This window comes from Oncorhynchus nerka, linkage group LG7 (genome assembly GCF_034236695.1).
Source record: "Oncorhynchus nerka isolate Pitt River linkage group LG7, Oner_Uvic_2.0, whole genome shotgun sequence".
In the NCBI taxonomy this organism is placed as follows: Eukaryota; Metazoa; Chordata; class Actinopteri; order Salmoniformes; family Salmonidae; genus Oncorhynchus; species Oncorhynchus nerka.
Genome location: NC_088402.1, coordinates 41,578,306 through 41,599,663, shown reverse-complemented (window position 1 = coordinate 41,599,663; position 21,358 = coordinate 41,578,306). Strand labels below are relative to the sequence as shown.

The following is a 21,358-nucleotide window of genomic DNA, read 5'->3' as shown; positions in this document are numbered from 1 at the left end:
AACTATCGATTATCCTGGCTGGAATTGTTCATCTATCGCCATGTAAAAAAATGACTGACGGGGCAGATTTGTACCAGACTAAAATGACAGATGTGGTGTTTTGTGCTCGGGCACGCAATTACATCACCTGACCTCCCCAGTAAAACGAATCCCGTCCGACTAGGGCTTATGTTTCACCTGAAATAAACTATTCAATCATAAAGCTGTTGATGTTGGACCCCGATGCGTCTGTCCCCGGTGACGTCAATGACGAAATGGGCGATGGAAGCTCCTACGAAAGCTGATCATTATGCATGTGACTTGATGGTGACAGCCCAGTAATAGATTGACTGCGGTCCCTTTTTTAGTGACAGGCCATTGTTCCTCTGTGTATCTCAAATGACAGTGGTTCCATACCTATAGTCCTGTTACAAAGAGTACTTTCATTGAAACGACCAATTTTAGTCGGCCTTTAACCAGATCCCGAATATATCCTCATGATCTCTGACTGATCACATTTCTGTAGGCTACATGTACAATATTCTGCCCATCTGAAGGAAGGTATTTCAGCCCGTTAGTCTGCAGCATTTAGTTCACTCTAACAACACTCATAAACACAAACCCGTCAGATCCCTTGTTTCCCCTCCCAAATACCAGGTATTGTAGCCGACAGTGCACGGAGAGAGCGAGTGCGCGGAGAGCGAGTGCGCGGAGAGCGAGTGCACGGAGAGCGAGTGCGCTGAGGGCTCTGCCTGCAGCGCTGTACACTCGCAGACTCGTTTTGCTGGAACCGAAAAGCCACATAAGCCCCAATCCCCCCCCCCCCCCCCTGGCCCCAGAGCGGTGGCCTCTCCAGTTGTTGAGCCCCCCAGTGGCATGTTTAAAGCCCTTTAGATGAGGAGGAGAGGAAGAGGAGGAGGAGGGGGGGGGATTTGACATTTTCAATATCTTCAGAGGATTTATTTGCCCCTGCTTTAGATGCACTGGTCCCTGTGGAGAGGCACGGGCACTCAGAGCAGCTCTCTGGGCGTCCTACTGAGGGAGGGAGGGAGGGGGTGAATAGGGGGGGGGGGGTTAGATCACAGGAGGAGAGAGGAGGTTAGGCAGAAGGTGGAAAGGAGATGAGGGAGAACAGGGGGTTTACTTGAGTTTGCCAGGATCCCCATTAGCCTCAGCACATGCAGCAGCTACTCTTCCTGGGGTCCACACAAAACAGACAAATACATGACAAAGTACAGAACGGAGAACTGTTGAATGACAACGGGGGAGGAAAGGAGAGAGGAGAAGATGGTGTAAGACGGGTGCGAAGGACAGGCGGGATATCAGAGGGAAGGAGAGGCGGCAGGAGAGGTAGCACGCGGAAGCGAAGTCGCATTTACATTTCAAGTTTGGGCTGCAGTTGTGTTCTAGTGTGATGGGTTAATTCATTTTGGAGTGTGTGTGGGCGCAGCGCATTTGCACCTCTTCATGTGGGAGAAAGACGTAGATTTTGTGTGTTACGTTCTCGTGAATGACTTCACCTCCTCACCCTGCAGGCAGAGAACTCCTTACTCATTTCCTGGTCATAGAATTTCAACAAAAAAAATGTCTTTGTATCTCCTCTCTTTCCCTTGATAAGTGTCTGTCTGCCTGTCTGTGTGGAACCCCTAATGAGAAGTTATGGGCTAGGTGAGGCTTCAGCGACCGCCAAAATGAATTGAGTCATCAAGTGGCTTTTTCATGGCTGATGCCCTGCCACATAAGACGCTTTGTCAGTCAGTGATGGGAATTTTAATTGGTTAGCCTGGCTGGTTTATCATTGGGCTCGATGGGCACATATTTTATTATTCGCCGGTATAGTACTTTGAATTGATGTTTTTGGCCAAACCAACACACACACAGAAGACAAACGCACACACAGTCACAGGCTGTGACAAGCACGCGAAGACACAGAGGTCTCCACAGAAAAGTGTCTCCGAGTGTGAGAGGTGAAAACATGTCTTTCATCTGCATAAAAGGATAGGAAATGTGAAGTTGTTCCCCTCAATCCCTCCTCCTCTCTCCCCTCAATCCCTCCTCCTCTCTCCCCTCAATCCCTCCTCCTCTCTCCCCTCAATCCCTCCTCCTCTCTCCTCTCAATCCCTTCTCCTCTCTCCCCTCAATCCCTCCTCCTCTCTCCCCTCAATCCCTCCTCCTCTCTCCTCTCAATCCCTTCTCCTCTCTCCCTCAATCCCTCCTCCTCTCTCCCTCAATCCCTCCTCCTCTCTCCCTCAATCCCTCCTCCTCTCTCCTCTCAATCCCTCCTCCTCTCTCCCTCAATCCCTCCTCCTCTCTCCCCTCAATCCCTCCTCCTCTCTCCTCTCAATCCCTCCTCCTCTCTCCCCTCAATCCCTTCTCCTCTCTCCCCTCAATCCCTTCTCCTCTCTCCTCTCTCCCCTCAATCCCTTCTCCTCTCTCCTCGTAATCCCTTCTCTCTCTCTCCTCTCTCCTCTCAATCCCTCCTCCTCTCTCCCCTCAATCCCTTCTCCTCTCTCCTCTCTCCTCTCAATCCCTCCTCCTCTCTCCCCTCAATCCCTCCTCCTCTCTCCTCTCAATCCCTCCTCCTCTCTACTCTCAATCCCTCCTCCTCTCTCCCATCAATCCCTCCTCCTCTCTCCTCTCAATCCCTCCTCCTCTCTCCTCTCAATCCCTCCTCCTCTCTCCCCTCAATCCCTCCTCCTCTCTCCTCTCAATCCCTCCTCCTCTCTCCTCTCAATCCCTCCTCCTCAATCCCTCCTCCTCTCTCCCCTCAATCCCTTCTCCTATCTCCTCTCTCCTCTCAATCCCTCCTCCTCTCTCCTCTCAATCCCTCCTCCTCTCTCCCCTCAATCCCTCCTCCTCTCTCCCCTCAATCCCTCCTCCTCTCTCCTCTCAATCCCTCCTCCTCTCTCCCCTCAATCCCTTCTCCTCTCTCCCCTCAATCCCTCTCTCCTCTCTCCTCTCAGTCCCTCCTCTCTCCCCTCAATCCCTCCTCTCTCTCCCCTCAATCCCTCCTCCTCTCGTCCCCCAATCCCTCCTCCTCTCCCCCTCAATCCCTCCTCCTCTCTCCCCCAATCCCTCCTTCTCTCTCCCCCAATCCCTCCTCCTCTCTCCTCTCAATCCCTTCTCCTCTCTCCTCTCAATCCCTCCTCCTCTCTCCTCTCAATCCCTCCGCCTCTCTCCCCCCCCAATCCCTCCTCCTCTCTCCCCCAATCCCTCCTTCTCTCTCCTCTCAATCCCTCCTCCTCTCTCCTCTCAATCCCTCCTCCTCTCTCCCCTCAATCCCTCCTCCTCTCTCCTCTCAATCCCTCCTCCTCTCTCCTCTCAATCCCTCCTCTCTCCACTCAATCCCTCCTCCTCTCTCCCCTCAAACCCTCCTCCTCTCTCCCCTCAATCCCTCATCCTCTCTTTCATTTTCTCCTCCTCACAACTGTTGAGATCTTCATTGTGCAGCTAGCTGTCAAGGGCGTGTGTGGTGTGTGGTGTGTGTGTGTGTGTGTCTCCGGTGGTTTGTTGATGAGCTCAACTGTCTGTGTCACCCTCCTGCTGGTCAGTCAGACACAACAGTGACAGGCCTAACAGACAGCTGCCTCTCATCACTTAGCTCACACCCACCAAGGTCTAATACAGCACAGAAGGAACACACACACACACACCTCCCCACTTAGCCTCCACCCCCCCCCCCCCCCCCGTCTCCCCGTCTCCCCGTCACATCGAGGTCTACTCTGAGCATTCCCGTGTGCGCTTGTGCAGTGTGTGTTCGCAATATACAGTCAGCGTATCCATCGCGTTGTGGCTGTCTTTCTCCTACAATCAGCACTTTATTCTCTCAAACTTCACTCTGCACTCCCCGTGAACTCATACCCTCTCTAAACATATTTTGTGTCTGTTTGCTGTGTGTGTGTGTGTGTGTGTGTGTGTGTGTGTGTGTGTGTGTGTGTGTGTGTGTGTGTGTGTTTCCCCTGACTGTGTCCTCTGTCAGGTTGTGTTGAGCTCTCTCGTCGTCTCCTCTGCCAAACCGTGGCGGCAGGCCTGCCTGTCCCGGTATGTGTGGATGTGAGCCCCGCCACAGGCTGCCTGTCCCGGTATGTGTGGATGTGAGCCCCGCCACAGGCTGCCTGGCTTACAGCAAGTGTCATAATACGGGACATAAGGGAAGACGGAGAAGCACAGGAGCAGCATCGCCCTGCACACAGCTACATTAAGAGATTCAGTTACTGGAGGACTGAGCTGTTTCATTATTCAGGAGCTAGTCTGTCCAACTCACTTACTGGGAAACTGGTCTGAGACCGACACATTTGAGAATGATTTTGGAAACGTGTGTTTTGGATGAATTTGGGTGTGGGGGGGGGGGGGGGGGGGGCTAAACTTCATGTGCCTCTCTCGTTAACTCACTTTTCTGGCACCCGTCCATCCACCCACAGGCTGACATGTTCAATCATTCTGTCACTCTCCACTGGTTCTCAATGTACACACACATGCAAACACAGGTGCATGCAAGCACACACATAATGTGCCCACACAGTCTATAATCATGCACTTTAGATGGAAATGTATCTGTGGCATGTGTCTACTCTCCACTCTCTCCCACTCTCTTCCTGTACAGCAGAATCCTATCTCAGGTGTGTGTGTTTTCTCTCCGAACACGCGTCACGCACACACACACACACACACACACACACACACACACACAGACAGAGGTTCATATGAATGAAAATGACCGACGATAATAGCCTCTATTTGCCGCCCAAATCCTCTGCAATATCTCCTCCTCCTTCCCCCTCTTTCTCCTCCTTCCTCCCTCTCTTTCTTCCCCTTTCTCCTCCTTCCTTCCTCCCTCTCTTTCTTCCTCTTCCTCTCTCTCTCTTTCTTCTTCTTCCTCCCTCTCTTTCTTCCCCTTCCTCCCTCTCTTTCTTCTCCTTCCTCCCCCTCTTTCTTCCTTCCTCTCTCTCTCTTTCTTCTCCTTCCTCCCTCTCTTTCTTCCCCTTCCTCGCTCTCTCTTTCTTCTCCTTCCTCCCTCTCTTTCTTCCCCTTCCTCCCTCTCTTTCTGCTCCTTCCTCCCCCCTCTTTCTTCCCTTCCTCTCTCTCTTTCTTCCCCTTCCTCTCCCTCTCTTTCTTCCCCTTCCTGTCTCTCTCTTTTCTTCTTCCTCCCCTCTTCCTCCCCTTCCTCCTCATTCCTTCCTCCCTCTCTTTCTCCTCATTCCTCCCCCTCTTTCTCCTCCTCCCTCCCTCTCTTTCTTTCTTCCCCTTCCTCCTCTCTTTCTTCTCCTTCCCCCCTCTTTCTTCCCCTTCCTCTCTCTCTCTTTCTTCTCCTTCCTCCCTCTCGTTCTTCCCCTTCCTCCCTCTCTTTCTTCTCCTTCCTCCCCTATTTCTTCCCCTTCCTCTCTCTCTCTTTCTTCTCCTTCCTCCCCCTCTTTCTTCCCCTTCCTCCCTCTCTTTCTCCTCCTTCCTCCCTCTCTCTCTTTCTTCCCCTTCCTCCCTCTCTTTCTTCCCCCTTCCCCCCCTCTTTCTTCCCCTTACTCCCTCTCTTTCTTCCCCTTCCTCCTCCTTCCTTCCTCCCCTCTTTCTCCTCATTCCTCCCCCTCTTTCTCCTCATTCCTCCCCTCTTTCCTCCTCCTCCCTCCCTCTCTTTCTCCTCCTTCCTCCCCTCTCTCTCTTTCTTCCCCTTCCTCTCCCTCTCTTTCTTCCCCTTCCCCCTCTTTCTTCCCCTTCCTCCCTCTCTTTCTTCCCCTTCCTCCCTCTCTTTCTTCCCCTTCCTCCTCTCTTTCTTCCCCTCCCTCCCTCTTTCTCCTCCTTCCTTCCTCCCTCTCTCTCTTTCTTCCCTTCCTCCCTCTCTTTCTTCCCCTCCCTCCCTCTCTTTCTCCTCCTTCCTTCCTCCCTCTCTCTCTTTCTTCCCGTCCTCCTTCTCTTTCTTCCCTCCCTCCTCTCTTTCTTCCCTCCCTCCCTCTCTTTCTCCTCCTTCCTCTCGCTCTCTTTCTTCCCCTTCCTCTCTCTCTCTTTCTTCCCCTTCCTCCCACTCTTTCCTCCCTCCCTCTCTTTCTTCCTCTCCTTTCTCTTTCTTCCCCTCCCTTTCTCTTTCTTCCCCTTCCTCCCTCTCTTTCTTCCCCTTCCTCCCCCTCTTTCTCCTCCTTCCTCCCTCCATCGCTTTCTTCCCTCCCTCCCTCTCTTTCTTCCCCTCCCCCTCTTTCTCCTCCTTCCCCCTCTCTTTCTTCCCCTTCCTCCCTCTCTCTCTTTCTTCCCCTTCCTCCCCCTCTCTCTTTCTTCCCCTTCCTCCCCTTCTTTTTCCTCCTTCCTCCCTCCATCTCTTTCTTCCCTTCCTCTCTCTCTCTTTCTTCCCCCTTCTCTCTCTCTCTTTCTTCCCCTTCCTCCCTCTCTTTCTTCCCCTTCCTCCCCCTCTTTCTCCTCCTTCCCCTCTCTCTTTCTTCCCCTTCCTCCCTCTCTCTCTTTCTTCCCCTTCCTCCCCCTCTCTCTTTCTTCCCCTTCCTCCCCCTCTCTCTTTCTTCCCCTTCCACCCTCTCTTTCTTCCCCTTCCTCCTCCTTCCTTCCTCCTTCCTCTCTCTCTTTCTTCCTTCCTTCTCTCTCTCTTTCTTCCCCTTCCTCCCCCTCGTTCTTCCCCTCCCTCTCTTTCTTCCCCTCCATTTCTCTTTCTTCCCCTTCCTCCCTCTCTTTCTTCCCCTTCCTCCCCCTCTTTCTCCTCCTTCCTCCCTCCATCGCTTTCTTTCCCTCCCTCCCTCTCTTTCTTCCCCTCCCTCTCTTTCTTCCCCTTCCTCTCTCTCTCTTTCTTCCCCTTCATCCCCCTCTTTCTTCCCTTCCTTCCTCCCTCTCTTTCTTCCCCTTCCTCCCTCTCTTTCTTCCCCTTCCTCCCCCTCTTTCTCCTCCTCCCCCTCTCTTTCTTCCCTTCCTCCTCTCTCTCTCTTTCTTCCCCTTCCTCCCCCTCTCTCTTTCTTCCCCTTCCACCCTCTCTTTCTTCCCCTTCCTCCCCTTCTTTTCCTCCTTCCTCCCTCCATCTCTTTCTTCCCTTCCTCTCTCTCTCTTTCTTCCCCTTCCTCTCTCTCTCTTTCTTCTCCTTCCTCCCCCTCTTTCTTCCCCTTCCTCTCTCTCTTTCTTCCCCTTCCTCCCTCTCTTTCTTCTCCTTCCTCTCCCTCTTTCTTCCCCTTCCTCTCTCTCTCTTTCTTCTCCTTCCTCCCTCTCTTTCTTCCCCTTCCTCTCTCTCTCTTTCTTCTCCTTCCTCCCTCTCTTTCTTCCCCTTCCTCCCTCTCTTTCTTCTCCTTCCTCCCCCTCTTTCTTCCCCTTCCTCTCTCTCTCTTTCTTCCCCTTCCTCTCCCTCTCTTTCTTCCCCTTCCTCTCTCTCTTTCTTCCCCTTCCTCCCCTCTTTCTTCCCCTTCCTCCTCATTCCTTCCTCCCTCTCTTTCTCCTCATTCCTCCCCTCTTTCACCTCCTCCCTCCCTCTCTTTCTCCTCCTTCCTCCCTCTCTCTCTTTCTTCCCCTTCCTCCCTCTCTTTCTTCTCCTTCTTCCCCCCCTCTTTCTTCCCCTTCCTCTCTAATCTCTTTCTTCCCCTCCCTCCCCTCTCTTTCTCCTCCTTCCTCCCTCTCTCTCTTTCTTCCCCTTCCTCTCTCTCTCTTTCTTCCCCTTCCTCTCTCTCTTTCTTCTCCTTCCTCCCCCTCTTTCTTCCCCTTCCTCTCTCTCTTTCTTCCCCTTCCTCCCTCTCTTTATTCCCCTTCCTCTCTCTCTTTCTTCTCCTTCCTCCCTCTCTTTCTTCCCCTTCCTCCCTCTCTTTCTCCTCATTCCTCCCCCTCTTTCTCCTCATTCCTCCCCCTCTTTCTCCTCCTCCCTCCCTCCCTCTCTTTCTCCTCCTTCCTCCCTCTCTCTCTTTCTTCCCCTTCCTCTCCCTCTCTTTCTTCCCCTTCCTCCCTCTCTCTCTTTCTTCCCCTTCCTCCCTCTCTTTCTTCCCCTTCCTCCCTCTCTTTCTTCCCCTTCCTCCCTCTCTTTCTTCCCCTTCCTCTCTCTCTTTCTTCCCCTCCCTCCCTCTCTTTCTCCTCCTTCCTCCCTCTCTCTCTTTCTTCCCCTTCCTCTCTCTTTCTTCCCCTTCCTCTCTCTCTCTTTCTTCTCCTTCCTCTCCCTCTTTCTTCCCCTCCCTCCCTCTCTTTCTTCCCCTCCCTTCCTCTCTTTCTCCTCCTTCCTCTCTCTCTCTCTCTTTCTTCCCCTTCCCCTCTCTCTCTTTCTTCCCCTTCCTCCCTATCTTTCTTCCCCTTCCTCTCGCTCTCTTTCTTCCCCTTCCTCCCTCTTTCTTCCCTTTCCTTCCTCCCTCTCTTTCTCCCCTTCCTCCCCTCTTTCTTCCCCTTCCTCCCTCTCTTTCTTCCCCTTCCTCCCCCTCTTTCTCCTCCTTCCCCCCTCTCTCTCTTTCTTCCCCTTCCTCCCTCTCTCTCGTTCTTCCCCTTCCTCCCCCTCTCTCTTTCTTCCCCTTCCACCCTCTCTTTCTTCCCCTTCCTCCCCTTCTTTTTCCTCCTTCCTCCCTCCATCTCTTTCTTCCCTTCCTCTCTCTCTCTTTCTTCCCCTTCCTCTCTCTCTCTTTCTTCTCCTTCCTCTCTCTCTTTCTTCCCCTTCCTCCCTCTCTTTCTTCTCCTTCCTCCACCTCTTTCTTCCCCTTCCTCCACCTCTTTCTTCCCCTTCCTCTCTCTCTCTTTCTTCTCCTTCCTCCCTCTTTCTTCCCCTTCCTCTCTCTCTCTTTCTTCCCTTCCTCCCCCTCTTTCTTCCCCTTCTTCCTCATTCCTTCCTCCCTCTCTTTCTCCTCATTCCTCCCCCTCTTTCTCCTCCTCCCTCCCTCTCTTTCTCCTCCTTCCTCCCTCTCTCTCTTTCTTCCCCTTCCTCCCTCTCTTTCTTCTCCTTCCTCCCCTCTTTCTTCCCCTTCCTCTCTCTCTCTTTCTTCTCCTTCCTCCCTCTCTTTCTTCCCCTTCTCTCTCTCTCTTTCTTCTCCTTCCTCCATCTCTTTCTTCCCTTCCTCTCTCTCTCTTTCTTCTCCTTCCTCCCTCTCTTTCTTCTCATTCCTCCCCCTCTTTCTCCTCATTCCTCCCCCTCTTTCTCCTCCTCCCTCCCTCCCTCTCTTTCTCCTCCTTCCTCCCTCTCTCTCTTTCTTCCCCTTCCTCTCCCCTCTCTTTCTTCCCTTCCTCCTCTCTCTCTTTCTTCCCCTTCCTCCCTCTCTTTCTTCCCCTTCCTCCCTCTCTTTCTTCCCCTTCCTCCCTCTCTTTCTTCCCCTTCCTCTCTCTCTTTCTTCCCCTCCCTTCCTCTCTTTCTCCTCCTTCCTCTCTCTCTCTCTCTTTCTTCCCCTTCCCCTCTCTCTCTTTCTTCCCTTCCTCCCTATCTTTCTTCCCCTTCCTCTCGCTCTCTTTCTTCCCCTTCCTCCTCTTTCTTCCCTTTCCTTCCTCCCTCTCTTTCTCCCCTTCCTCCCCTCTTTCTTCCCCTTCCCTCTCTTTCTTCCCCTTCCTCCCCCTCTTTCTCCTCCTTCCCCCTCTCTCTCTTTCTTCCCCTTCCTCCTCTCTCTCGTTCTTCCCCTTCCTCCCTCTCTCTTTCTTCCCTTCCACCCTCTCTTTTTTCCCCTTCCTCCCTTCTTTTTCCTCCTTCCTCCCTCCATCTCTTTCTTCCCTTCCTCTCTCTCTCTTTCTTCCCCTTCCTCTCTCTCTCTTTCTTCTCCTTCCTCTCTCTCTTTCTTCCCCTTCCTCCTCTCTTTCTTCTCCTTCCTCCACCTCTTTCTTCCCCTTCCTCCACCTCTTTCTTCCCCTTCCTCTCTCTCTCTTTCTTCTCCTTCCTCCCTCTCTTTCTTCCCCTTCCTCTCTCTCTCTTTCTTCCCCTTCCTCCCCCTCTTTCTTCCCCTTCTTCCTCATTCCTTCCTCCCTCTCTTTCTCCTCATTCCTCCCCCTCTTTCTCCTCCTCCCTCCCTCTCTTTCTCCTCCTTCCTCCCTCTCTCTCTTTCTTCCCTTCCTCCCTCTCTTTCTTCTCCTTCCTCCCTCTCTTTCTTCCCTTCCTCTCTCTCTCTTTCTTCTCCTTCCTCCCTCTCTTTCTTCCCCTTCTCTCTCTCTCTTTCTTCTCCTTCCTCCATCTCTTTCTTCCTTCCTCTCTCTCTCTTTCTTCTCCTTCCTCCCTCTCTTTCTTCCCTTCCTCTCTCTCTTTCTTCCCCTTCCTCCCCCTCTTTCTTCCCCTTCCTCCTCATTCCTTCCTCCCTCTCTTTCTCCTCATTCCTCCCCTCTTTCTCCTCCTTCCTCCCTCTCTCTCTTTCTTCCCCTTCCTCCCTCTCTTTCTTCTCCTTCCTCCCCTCTTTCTTCCCCTTCTCTCTCTCTCTTTCTTCTCCTTCCTCCCTCTCTTTCTTCCCCTTCCTCTCTCTCTCTTTCTTCTCCTTCCTCCATCTCTTTCTTCCTTCCTCTCTCTCTCTTTCTTCTCCTTCCTCCCTCTCTTTCTTCCCCTTCCTCCCTCTCTCTTTCTTCCCCTTCCCCCCTCTTTCTTCCCCTTACTCCTCTCTTTCTTCCCCTTCCTCCTCCTTCCTTCCTCCCTCTCTTTCTCCTCATTCTTCCTCCTCTTTCTCCTCCTCCCTCCCTCCCTCTCTTTCTCCTCCTTCCTCCCTCTCTCTTTCTTCCCCTTCCTCTCCCTCTCTCTTTCTTCCCCTTCCTCCCCTCTTTCTTCCCCTTCCTCCTCTCTTTCTTCCCCTTCCTCCCTCTCTTTCTTCCCCTTCCTCTCTCTCTTTCTTCCCTCCCTCCCTCTCTTTCTCCTCATTCCTCCTCTCTCTCTTTCTTCCCCTTCCTCTCTCTCTCTTTCTTCTCCTTCCTCCCCTCTTTCTTCCCTTCCTCCCTCTCTTTCTTCCCCTTCCTCCCCCTCTTTCTCCTCCTTCCTCCCTCTCTCTTTCTTCCCCTTCCTCCCTCTCTTTCTTCCCCTTCCTTACTCTCTTTCTTCCCCTTCCTCCCTCTCTTTCTTCCCCTCCCTCCCTCTCTTTCTCCTCCTTCCTCTCTCTCTCTTTCTTCCCCTTCCCCTCTCTCTCTTTCTTCTCCTTCCTCCCTCTCTTTCTTCCCCTTCCTCCCTCTCTTTCTTCCCCTTCCTCCCTCTCTTTCTTCCCCTCCCTCCCTCTCTTTCTTCCCCTCCCTCCCTCTCTCTCTCCTCCTTCCTCTCTCTCTCTTTCTTCCCCTTCCTCCTGCTCTTTCTTCCCCTTCCTCCCTCTTTCTTCCCCTTCCTTCCTCCCTCTCTTTCTTCCCCTTCCTCCCCCTCTTTCTTCCCCTTCCTCCCTCTCTTTCTTCCCCTTCCTCCCTCTCTCTTTCTTCCCTTCCTCCCCCTCTTTCTTCCCCTTACTCCCTCTCTTTCTTCCCCTTCCTCCTCCTTCCTTCCTCCCTCTCTTTCTCCTCATTCTTCCTCCCTCTTTCTCCCTCCTCCCTCCCTCCCTCTCTTTCTCCTCCTTCCTCCCTCTCTCTCTTTCTTCCCCTTCCTCTCCCTCTCTTTCTTCCCTTCCTCCCCCTCTTTCTTCCCCTTCCTCCCTCTCTTTCTTCCCCTTCCTCCCTCTCTTTCTTCCCCTTCCTCTCTCTCTTTCTTCCTCCCTCCCTCTCTTTCTCCTCATTCCTCCCTCTCTCTCTTTCTTCCCTTCCTCTCTCTCTCTTTCTTCTCCTTCCTCCCTCTTTCTTCCCCTTCCTCCCTCTCTTTCTTCCCCTTCCTCCCCTCTTTCTCCTCCTTCCTCCCTCTCTCTTTCTTCCCCTTCCTCCCTCTCTTTCTTCCCTTCCTTACTCTCTTTCTTCCCCTTCCTCCCTCTCTTTCTTCCCCTCCCTCCCTCTCTTTCTCCTCCTTCCTCTCTCTCTCTTTCTTCCCTTCCCCTCTCTCTTTCTTCTCCTTCCTCCCTCTCTTTCTTCCCCTTCCTCCCTCTCTTTCTTCCCCTTCCTCCCTCTCTTTCTTCCCTCCTCCTCTCTTTCTTCCCTCCCTCCCTCTCTCTCTCCTCCCTCCTCTCTCTCTCTTTCTTCCCCTTCCTCCTGCTCTTTCTTCCCCTTCCTCCTCTTTCTTCCCTTCCTTCCTCCCCTCTCTTTCTTCCCCTTCCTCCCCTCTTTCTTCCCCTTCCTCCCTCTCTTTCTTCCCCTTCCTCCCCCCTTTCTCCTCCTTCCCCCTCTCTCTCTTTCTTCCCTTCCTCCCTCTCTCTCTTTCTTCCCCTTCCTCCCTCTCTTTCTTCCCCTTCCACCCTCTCTTTCTTCCCCTTCCTCCCCTTCTTTTTCCTCCTTCCTCCCTCCATCTCTTTCTTCCCTTCCTCTCTCTCTCTTTCTTTCCTTCCTCTCTCTCTCTTTCTTCTCCTTCCTCTCTCTCTCTTTCTTCTCCTTCCTCCCCTCTTTCTTCCCCTTCCTCTCTCTCTTTCTTCCCCTTCCTCCCTCTCTTTCTTCTCCTTCCTCCACCTCTTTCTTCCCCTTCCTCTCTCTCTCTTTCTCCTCCTTCCTCCTCTCTTTCTTCCCCTTCATCTCTCTCTCTCTTTCTTCCCCTTCCTCCCTCTTTCTTTCCTCCTCCCCCTCTTTCTTCCCTTCCTCTCTCTCTTTCTTCCCCTTCTCTCCCTCTCTTTCTTCCCCTTCTCTCTCTCTCTTTCTTCCCCTTCCTCCCCCTCTTTCTTCCCCTTCCTCCTCATTCCTTCCTCCCTCTCTTTCTCCTCATTCCTCCCTCTTTCTCCTCCTCCCTCCTCTCTTTCTCCTCCTTCCTCCCTCTATCTCTTTCTTCCCCTTCCTCCCTCTCTTTCTTCTCCTTCCTCCCCTCTTTCTTCCCCTTCCTCTCTCTCTCTTTCTTCTCCTTCCTCCCTCTCTTTCTTCCCCTTCCTCTCTCTCTCTTTCTTCTCCTTCCTCCCTCTCGTTCTTCCCCTTCCTCCTCTCCTTCTTCTCCTTCCTCCCCCCTTTCTTCCCCTTCCTCTCTCTCTCTTTCTTCTCCTTCCTCTCCCTCTCTTTCTTCCCCTTCCTCTCTCTCTCTTTCGTCCCATTCCTCCCCCTCTTTCTTCCCTTCCTCCTCCTTCCTTCCTCCCTCTCTTTCTCCTCATTCATCCCCCCTTTCTCCTCCTCCCTCCCTCTCTTTCTCCTCGTCCTCCCTCTCTTTCTTCCCCTTCCTCTCTCTCTTTCTTCCCCTTCCTCCCCCTCTTTCTTCCCCTTCCTCCTCATTCCTTCCTCCCTCTCTTTCTCCTCATTCCTCCCCCTCTTTCACCTCCTCCCTCCCTCTCTTTCTCCTCCTTCCTCCCTCTCTCTCTTTCTTCCCCTTCCTCCCTCTCTTTCTTCTCCTTCTTCCCCCTCTTTCTTCCCCTTCCTCTCTCTCTCTTTCTTCCCCTCCCTCCCTCTCTTTCTCCTCCTTCCTCCCTCTCTCTCTTTCTTCCCCTTCCTCTCTCTCTCTTTCTTCCCCTTCCTCTCTCTCTTTCTTCTCCTTCCTCCCCCTCTTTCTTCCTTCCTCTCTCTCTTTCTTCCCCTTCCTCCTCTCTTTATTCCCTTCCTCTCTCTCTTTCTTCTCCTTCCTCCCTCTCTTTCTTCCCCTTCCTCCCTCTCTTTCTCCTCATTCCTCCCCCTCTTTCTCCTCATTCCTCCCCCTCTTTCTCCTCCTCCCTCCCTCCCTCTCTTTCTCCTCCTTCCTCCCTCTCTCTCTTTCTTCCCCTTCCTCTCCCTCTCTTTCTTCCCCTTCCTCCCTCTCTCTCTTTCTTCCCCTTCTCCCTCTCTTTCTTCCCCTTCCTCCTCTCTTTCTTCCCCTTCCTCCCTCTCTTTCTTCCCCTTCCTCTCTCTCTTTCTTCCCCTCCCTCCCTCTCTTTCTCCTCCTTCCTCCTCTCTCTCTTTCTTCCCCTTCCTCTCTCTTTCTTCCTTCCTCTCTCTCTCTTTCTTCTCCTTCCTCTCCCTCTTTCTTCCCTCCCTCTCTTTCTTCCCCTCCCTTCCTCTCTTTCTCCTCCTTCCTCTCTCTCTCTCTCTTTCTTCCCCTTCCCCTCTCTCTCTTTCTTCCCCTTCCTCTATCTTTCTTCCTCCTTCTCTCTTTCTTCCCCTTCCTCCCTCTTTCTTCTTTCCTTCCCCTTCTTTCTCTTCCTCTTTCTTTTCCTTCTCTTTCTCCTCATTCATCTCTTTCTTCTCCTCCTCCTTTCTCGTCCTCCCCTTCCCTTTCTCTCTCTTTCTTCCCCTCCTCCCCCTCTTTTCTTCCCTTCTTCCTCCCTCTCTCTTCTCCTCCCCCCTCTTTCCTCCTCCTCCCTCTCTTTCTCCCCCTTCCTCCCTCTCTCTCTTTCTTCCCCTTCCTCCCCTCTCTTTCTTCCCCTTCCTTCCCTCTCTCTCTTTTCCCCTCCTCCCCTCTCTTTCTCCCCTTCCTCCCTCCTCTCTTTCTTCCTTCCCTCTCTCTCTTTCTTCCCCTTCTCTCTCTCTTCTTCTTCCTCCCCCTCTTTCTTCCCTTCCTCTCTCTCTTTCTTCCCCTTCCTCCCTCTCTTTATTCCCCTTCCTCTCTCTCTTTCTTCTCCTTCCTCCCTCTCTTTCTTCCCCTTCCTCCCTCTCTTTCTCCTCATTCCTCCCCTCTTTCTCTTTCCTTCTTTCTCCTTCCCTCCCTCCATCTCTTTCTTCCTTCCTCTCTCTCTCTTTCTTCTCCTTCCTCTCCCTCTCTTTCTTCCCCTTCCTCCTCTCTCTCTTTCTTCCCCTTCCTCCCTCTCTTTCTTCCCCTCCTCCTCCTTTCTTCCTTCCTCCCTCTCTTTCTTCCCATTCCTCTCTCTCTTTCTTCCCCTCCCTCCCTCTCTTTCTCCTCCTTCCTCCCTCTCTCTCTTTCTTCCCTTCCTCTCTCTTTCTTCCCCTTCCTCTCCTCTCTTTCTTCTCCTTCCTCTCCCTCTTTCTTCCCCTCCCTCCCTCTCTTTCTTCCCCTCCTTCCTCTCTTTTTCTCCTCCTTCCTCTCTCTCTCTCTCTTTCTTCCCTTCCCCTCTCTCTCTTTCTTCCCCTTCTCCCTATCTTTCTCCCCTTCCTCTCTCTCTTTCTTCCCCTTCCTCCCTCTTTCTTCCCTTTCCTTCCTCCCTCTCTTTCTCCCCTTCCTCCCCTCTTTCTTCCCTTCCTCCCTCTCTTTCTTCCCCTTCCTCCCCTCTTTCTCCTCCTTCCCCCCTCTCTCTCTTTCTTCCCCTTCCTCCCTCTCTCTCGTTCTTCCCCTTCCTCCCCCTCTCTCTTTCTTCCCCTTCCTCCTCTCTTTCTTCCCTTCTCCTTCTTTTTCCTCCTTCCTCCTCCATCTCTTTCTTCCCTTCCTCTCTCTCTCTTTCTTCCCCTTCCTCTCTCTCTCTTTCTTCTCCTTCCTCTCTCTCTTTCTTCCCCTTCCTCCCTCTCTTTCTTCTCCTTCCTCCACCTCTTTCTTCCCCTTCCTCCACCTCTTTCTTCCCCTTCCTCTCTCTCTCTTTCTTCTCCTTCCTCCATCTCTTTCTTCCTCTCTCTTTCTTTCTTCTCCTTCCTCCCTCTCTTTCTTCCCCTTCCTCTCTCTCTCTTTCTTCCTTCCTCCCCCTCTTTCTTCCCTTCCTCCTCATTCCTTCCTCCTCTCTTTCTCCTCATTCCTCCCCTCTTTCTCCTCCTCCCTCCCTCTCTTTCTCCTCCTTCCTCCCCTCTCTCTTTCTTCCTTCCTCCTCTCTTTCTTCTCCTTCCTCCCCTCTTTCTTCCCCTTCCTCTCTCTCTCTCTTCTCCTTCTCCCTCTCTTTCTTCCCCTTCTCTCTCTTTCTTTCTTCTCCTTCCTCCATCTCTCTCCCTCTCTCTCTCTTTCTTCCCCTTCCTCCCTCTCTCTTTCTTCCCCTTCCTCCTTCTCTTTCTTCCCCTTCCTCTCTTTCTTCCCTTCCTCCTCCTTCTTCCTCCCTCTCTTTCTCCTCATTCTTCCTCCTCTTTCTCCTCCTCCCTCCCTCCCTCTCTTTCTCCCCCCTTCCTCCCTCTCTCTCTTTCTTCCCCTTCCTCTCCCTCTCTTTCTTCCCTTCCCCCTCTTTCTTCCCCTTCCTCCCTCTCTTTCTTCCCCTTCCTCCCTCTCTTTCTTCCCCCTTCCTCTCTCTTTCTTCCCCTCCCTCCCTCTCTTTCTCCCCCTTCCTCCCCCTCTTTCTCCTCCATCCTCCCTCTCTCTTTCTTCCCTTCCTCCCTCTCTTTCTTCCCCTTCCTTCTCTCTTTCTTCCCCTTCCTCCCTCTCTTTCTTCCCCTCCCTCCCTCTCTTTCTCCTCCTTCCTCTCTCTCTCTTTCTTCCCCTTCCCTCTCTCTCTTTCTTCTCCTTCCTCCCTCTCTTTCTTCCCCTTCCTCCCTCTCTTTCTTCCCTTCCTCTCTCTTTCTTCCCCTCCCTCCCTCTCTTTCTTCCCCTCCCTTCTCCTCTCCTCCTTCTCTCTCTCTTTCTTCTTCCTCCTGCTCTTTCTTCCCCTTCCTCCCTCTTTCTTCCCTTCCTTCCTCCCTATCTTTCTTCCCTTCCTTCCCTCTTTTCCCCTTCCTCCCTCTCTTTCTTCCCTTCCTCCCCCTCTTTCTCCTCCTTCCCCCTCTCTCTCTTTCTTCCCCTTCCTCTCTCTCTCTTTCTTCCCCTTCCTCCCCTCTCTCTTTCTTCCCCTTCACCCTCTCTTTCTTCCTTCCTCCCCTTCTTTTCCTCCTTCCTCCCTCCATCTCTTTCTTCCTTCCTCTCTCTCTCTTTCTTCCCCTTCCTCTCTCTCTCTCTTTCTTCTCCTTCCTCCCCTCTTTCTTCCCCTTCCTCTCTCTCTTTCTTCCCCTTCCCTCTCTTTCTTCTCCTTCCTCCCCTCTTTCTTCCCCTTCTCTCTCTCTCTTTCTTCTCCTTCCTCCCTCTCTTTCTTCCCCTTCTCTCTCTCTCTCTCTTTCTTCTCCTTCCTCCCTCTCTTTCTCCTCCTTCCTCCCTCTCTCTCTTTCTTCCCCTTCCTCCCTCTCTTTCTTCTCCTTCCTCCCCTCTTTCTTCCCCTTCCTCTCTCTCTCTTTCTTCTCCTTCCTCCCTCTTTCTTCCTTCCTCTCTCTCTCTTTCTTCCCTTCCTCCTCCTTCCTTCCTCCCTCTCTTTCTCCTCATTCTTCCTCCTCTTTCTCCTCCTCCCTCCCTCCCTCTCTTTCTCCTCCTTCCTCCCTCTCTCTCTTTCTTCCCCTTCCTCTCCCTCTCTTTCTTCCCTTCCTCCCCTCTTTCTTCCCCTTCCTCCCTCTCTTTCTTCCCCTTCCTCCCTCTCTTTCTTCCCCTTCCTCTCTCTCTTTCTTCCCCTCCTCCCTCTCTTTCTCCTCATTCCTCCCTCTCTCTCTTTCTTCCCCTTCCTCTCTCTCTCTTTCTTCTCCTTCCTCCCCCTCTTTCTTCCCCTTCCTCCCTCTCTTTCTTCCCCTTCCTCCCCTCTTTCTCCTCCTTCCTCCTCTCTCTTTCTTCCCCTTCCTCCTCTCTTTCTTCCCCTTCCACCCTCTCTTTCTTCCCCTTCCTCCCCTTCTTTTTTCCTCCTTCCTCCTCCATCTCTTTCTTCCCTTCTCTCTCTCTCTTTCTTCCCCTTCCTCTCTCTCTCTTTCTTCTCCTTCCTCCCCCTCTTTCTTCCCCTTCCCTCTCTCTTTCTTCCCCTTCCTCCCTCTCTTTCTTCTCCTTCCTCCACCTCTTTCTTCCCCTTCCTCTCTCTCTCTTTCTTCTCCTTTCCCTCTCTTTCTTCCCTTCCTCTCTCTCTCTCTTTCTTCTCCTTCCTCCCTCTCTTTCTCCTCCTTCCTCCCTCTCTCTCTTTCTTCCTTCCTCCCTCTATTTCTTCTCCTTCCTCCCCCTCTTTCTTCCTCTTTCTCTCTTTCTTCTCCTTCCTCCCTCTCTTTCTTCCCCTTCCTCTCTCTCTCTTTCTTCTCCTTCCTCCATCTCTTTCTTCCCTCTCTCTCTCTTTCTTCCCCTTCCTCCCTCTCTCTTTCTTCCCCTTCCTCCCCCTCTTTCTTCCCCTTACTCCCTCTCTTTCTTCCCCTTCCTCCTCCTTCCTTCCTCCCTCTCTTTCTCCTCATTCTTCCTCCTCTTTCTCCTCCTCCCTCCCTCCCTCTCTTTCTCCTCCTTCCTCCCTCTCTCTCTTTCTTCCCCTTCCTCTCCCTCTCTTTCTTCCCCTTCCTCCCCCTCTTTCTTCCCCTTCCTCCCTCTCTTTCTTCCCCTTCCTCCCTCTCTTTCTTCCCCTTCCTCTCTCTCTTTCTTCCCCTCCCTCCCTCTCTTTCTCCTCATTCCTCCCTCTCTCTCTTTCTTCCCCTTCCTCTCTCTCTCTTTCTTCTCCTTCCTTCCCCTCTTTCTTCCCCTTCCTCCCTCTCTTTCTTCCCCTTCCTCCCCCTCTTTCTCCTCCTTCCTCCTCTCTCTTTCTTCCCCTTCCTCCCTCTCTTTCTTCCCCTTCCTTACTCTCTTTCTTCCCCTTCCTCCCTCTCTTTCTTCCCCTCCCTCCCTCTCTTTCTCCTCCTTCTCTCTCTCTCTTTCTTCCCCTTCCCCTCTCTCTCTTTCTTCTCCTTCCTCCCTCTCTTTCTTCCCCTTCCTCCCTCTCTTTCTTCCCCTTCCTCCCTCTCTTTCTTCCCCTCCCTCCCCTCTTTCTTCCCCTCCCTCCCTCTCTCTCTCCTCCTTCCTCTCTCTCTCTTTCTTCCCCTTCCTCCTGCTCTTTCTTCCCCTTCCTCCCTCTTTCTTCCCCTTCCTTCCTCCCTCTCTTTCTTCCCCTTCCTCCCCTCTTTCTTCCCCTTCCTCCCTCTCTTTCTTCCCCTTCCTCCCCCTCTTTCTCTTCCTTCCCCCTCTCTCTCTTTCTTCCCCTTCCTCCCTCTCTCTCTTTCTTCCCCTTCCTCCCCCTCTCTCTCTTTCTTCCCTTCCACCCTCTCTTTCTTCCCCTTCCTCCCCTTCTTTTCCTCCTTCCTCCCTCCATCTCTTTCTTCCCTTCCTCTCTCTCTCTTTCTTTCCCTTCCTCTCTCTCTCTTTCTTCTCCTTCCTCTCTCTCTTTCTTCTCCTTCCTCCCCCTCTTTCTTCCCCTTCCTCTCTCTCTTTCTTCCCCTTCCTCCCTCTCTTTCTTCTCCTTCCTCCACCTCTTTCTTCCCCTTCCTCTCTCTCTCTTTCTTCTCCTTCCTCCCTCTCTTTCTTCCCCTTCCTCTCTCTCTCTCTTTCTTCCCCTTCCTCCCTCTCTTTCTTCTCCTTCCTCCCCCTCTTTCTTCCCCTTCCTCTCTCTCTTTCTTCCCCTTCCTCTCCCTCTCTTTCTTCCCCTTCCTCTCTCTCTCTTTCTTCCCCTTCCTCCCCCTCTTTCTTCCCCTTCCTCCTCATTCCTTCCTCCCTCTCTTTCTCCTCATTCCTCCCCCTCTTTCTCCTCCTCCCTCCCTCTCTTTCTCCTCCTTCCTCCCTCTCTCTCTTTCTTCCCCTTCCTCCCTCTCTTTCTTCTCCTTCCTCCCCCTCTTTCTTCCCCTTCCTCTCTCTCTCTTTCTTCTCCTTCCTCCCTCTCTTTCTTCCCCTTCCTCTCTCTCTCTTTCTTCTCCTTCCTCCCTCTCGTTCTTCCCCTTCCTCCCTCTCCTTCTTCTCCTTCCTCCCCCCTTTCTTCCCCTTCCTCTCTCTCTCTTTCTTCTCCTTCCTCTCCCTCTCTTTTTCCCCTTCCTCTCTCTCTTTCTTCCCCTTCCTCCCCTCTTTCTTCCCCTTCCTCCTCATTCCTTCCTCCCTCTCTTTCTCCTCATTCCTCCCCCTCTTTCTCCTCCTCCCTCCCTCTCTTTCTCCTCCTTCCTCCCTCTCTCTCTTTCTTCCCCTTCCTCCCTCTCTTTCTTCTCCTTCCTCCCCTCTTTCTTCCCCTTCCTCTCTCTCTCTTTCTTCTCCTTCCTCTCCCTCTCTTTCTTCCCCTTCCTCTCTCTCTCTTTCGTCCCATTCCTCCCCCTCTTTCTTCCCCTTCCTCCTCCTTTTTCTTCCCCTTCCTCCTCCTTCCTTCCTCCCTCTCTTTCTCCTCATTCATCCCCCTCTTTCTCCTCCTCCCTCCCTCTCTTTCTCCTCGTCCTCCCTCTCTCTTTCTTCCCCTTCCTCTCTCTCTCTTTCTTCTCCTTCCTCCCCCTCTTTCTTCTACTTCCTCCCCCTCTTTATTCCCCTTCCTCCCTCTCTTTCTCCTCCTTCCTCCCTCTCTCTCTTTCTTCCCTTTCCTCCCTCTCTCTTTCTTCCCCTTCCTCCCCCTCTTTCTTCCCCTTACTCCCTCTCTTTCTTCCCCTTCCTCCTCCTTCCTTCCTCCCTCTCTTTCTCCTCATTCTTCCTCCTCTTTCTCCTCCTCCCTCCCTCTCTTTCTCCTCCTTCCTCTCTCTCTCTTTCTTCCCCTTCCCCTCTCTCTCTTTCTTCTCCTTCCTCCCTCTCTTTCTTCCCCTTCCTCCCTCTCTTTCTTCCCCTTCCTCCCTCTCTTTCTTCCCCTCCCTCCCTCTCTTTCTCCTCCTTCCTCTCTCTCTCTTTCTTCCCCTTCCCCTCTCTCTCTTTCTTCTCCTTCCTCCCTCTCTTTCTTCCCCTCCCTCCCTCTCTTTCTTCCCCTCCCTCCCTCTCTCTCTCCTCCTTCCTCTCTCTCTTTCTTCCCCTTCCTCCCGCTCTTTCTTCCCCTCCCTCTCTTTCTTCCCCTCCCTCTCTCTTTCTTCCCCTTACTCCCTCTCTCTTTCTTCCCCTTCCTCCTCCTTCCTTCCTCCCTCTCTTTCTCCTCATTCCTCCCCCTCTTTCTCCTCATTCCTCCCCTCTTTCTCCTCCTCCCTCCCTCTCTCTCTTTCTTCCCCTTCCTCTCCCTCTCTTTCTTCCCCTTCCTCCCCCTCTTTCTTCCCCTTCCTCCCTCTCTTTCTTCCCCTTCCTCCCTCTCTTTCTTCCCCTTCCTCCCTCTCTTTCTTCCCCTTCCTCTCTCTCTTTCTTCCCCTCCCTCCCTCTCTTTCTCCTCCTTCCTCCCTCTCTCTCTTTCTTCCCCTTCCTCTCTCTCTCTTTCTTCCCCTTCCCCTCTCTCTCTTTCTTCTCCTTCCTCTCCCTCTTTCTTCCCCTTCCTCCCTCTCTTTCTTCCCCTTCCTCCCCCTCTTTCTCCTCCTTCCTCCCTCTCTCTTTCTTCCCCTTCCTCCCTCTCTTTCTTCCCCTTCCTCCCTCTCTTTCTTCCCCTCCCTCCCTCTCTTTCTTCCCTCCCTCCCTCTCTTTCTCCTCCTTCCTCTCTCTCTCTTTCTTCCCCTCCCTCCCTCTCTTTCTCCTCCTTCCTCTCTCTCTCTTTCTTCCCCTTCCCCTCTCTCTCTTTCTTTTCCTTCCTCCCTCTCTTTCTTCCCCTTCCTCCCTCTCTTTCTTCCCCTTCCTCCCTCTCTTTCTTCCCCTCCCTCCCTCTCTTTCTTCCCCTCCCTCCCTCTCTCTCTCCTCCTTCCTCTCTCTCTCTTTCTTCCCCTTCCTCCCGCTCTTTCTTCCCCTCCCTCTCTTTCTTCCCCTCCCTCTCTCTTTCTTCCCCTTACTCCCTCTCTCTTTCTTCCCCTTCCT

At 52.8% G+C, this 21,358-nt stretch overlaps 1 protein-coding gene across 1 annotated transcript in view; it reads left to right on the top strand.

Moving 5' to 3' along the window:
* LOC135572643 (ephrin type-A receptor 7-like) overlaps positions 1-21,358 on the top strand; it is a 163,931-nt gene that overhangs the window by 141,125 nt on the left and 1,448 nt on the right. The gene's annotated exons all lie outside the window — the stretch shown is intronic.